Source organism: Sturnira hondurensis, unplaced genomic scaffold (genome assembly GCF_014824575.4).
Source record: "Sturnira hondurensis isolate 20B ecotype Veracruz unplaced genomic scaffold, ASM1482457v3 Scaffold0001304, whole genome shotgun sequence".
Classification (NCBI taxonomy): domain Eukaryota; kingdom Metazoa; phylum Chordata; class Mammalia; order Chiroptera; family Phyllostomidae; genus Sturnira; species Sturnira hondurensis.
Window position 1 is genome coordinate 9,292,019 of NW_028073935.1, and position 1,285 is coordinate 9,293,303.

A 1,285-nucleotide genomic window follows, 5' to 3' on the forward strand; every position below is an offset into this window, starting at 1 on the left:
TTTCACTGACTTTCCAGATTATCACAATATATTCAAAAACACTCAAAAAAGTGGAATAAAAAATAACAACTTATTATAGGAAAATTAAGTAAGGATAAAAAGGGTAAAGTGAAATATCACTGGGGTGAAAAATAAAAGTCTAGACATTGTTTAGAAGAAATAGATTAACTATGAATTTCACAAATCAAAAGTTTATAAATTCAGTACAAAACAAACCATTTTGAATGTAAAAGCCAATTTGAAATGAAAAGGTCTATAAACTGTTAACTTTTGGCCTTAAACAGTACCAACTGTAGCACAAGTTTTATATGGCTCTGATTTTATAGTTTTCTTACTACATCATCAAAGTCAGAAATCTGTTCCTTCAGCTTGCTCCATTGCTTGAGATTTAAAGAAATACCTTTCTTTCTGGTTTCCTTTCACTCTACAGATCCATCCAATATTCCCTAATATCAATGAGGAATTTTTCTTTAGATCCCTGAACACTGATGTACCTCATTTTCCCAAACTGAAACAGGCTATCATCTGTACTGCTGCTGCTCTGCTTAGAAGATGCTAGGGCTCTTGATGTTTCTCAAGTCTTTTGCTTCTCTACAGGCTTTTCTGGAGTAACTTTCTTTTTCCTCTTTAACATTTTTGTCAACTTCACTGTCAAAATCAGTGCCAGAAGCGTGTGAAGAAATGTTTCTTTGATAGAAGCATTTTTCCATTCCTGTTCCCTAACAGCTCTGTGCTTGCTTGCTCACAGTGGTGAGCTTACTGGGCAGTGGCCTAGTAAAATGTTTGTTATAAGTAATTTTCTAAAAAGACCAAACTAGTCCCTGGCTGGTGTGGCTCAGTTGGTTGGGGCATCATCTGGTAGATGGAGAGATCATGGGGTTCTATTCCCTTTCAGGGCACATACCCAGGTCATGGGTTTGATCCCCAGTTGGAGGGTAAGTGCAAACGAGAAGGTAAGAGACAGATGTTTCTCTCTTACATCAATGTTTCTTTCTCTCTCTCTCCCCCTTCCTCTGTCTCTGAAAAGTAAAGGGGAAAAAATGCCTTTGGATGATGATAAAAATGAAAAATCAAACTAGAGCCTACGAATGGAATTCCAACCTATTGTGTTGGATTCTTATAACAAGTCTATGAGACATTAGGTGTTGTATCTTTTGACCCCTTTACCTATTTTGCCCAAATCCTACCCCTCAAATCTGGCAACCACCATTCTGTGTTCTATATGTCTGAGCTTGATTTTTCTTTGTTTTTAAAAAAATATTTATTTTTAACTGAATTTATGGGG

At 36.2% G+C, this 1,285-nt stretch overlaps 1 pseudogene; it reads right to left on the reverse strand.

Moving 5' to 3' along the window:
• Window positions 1-303: 303 nt before the first annotated feature.
• LOC119004239 (activated RNA polymerase II transcriptional coactivator p15-like) lies at window positions 304-710 on the reverse strand (annotated as a pseudogene).
• Window positions 711-1,285: the final 575 nt, after the last annotated feature.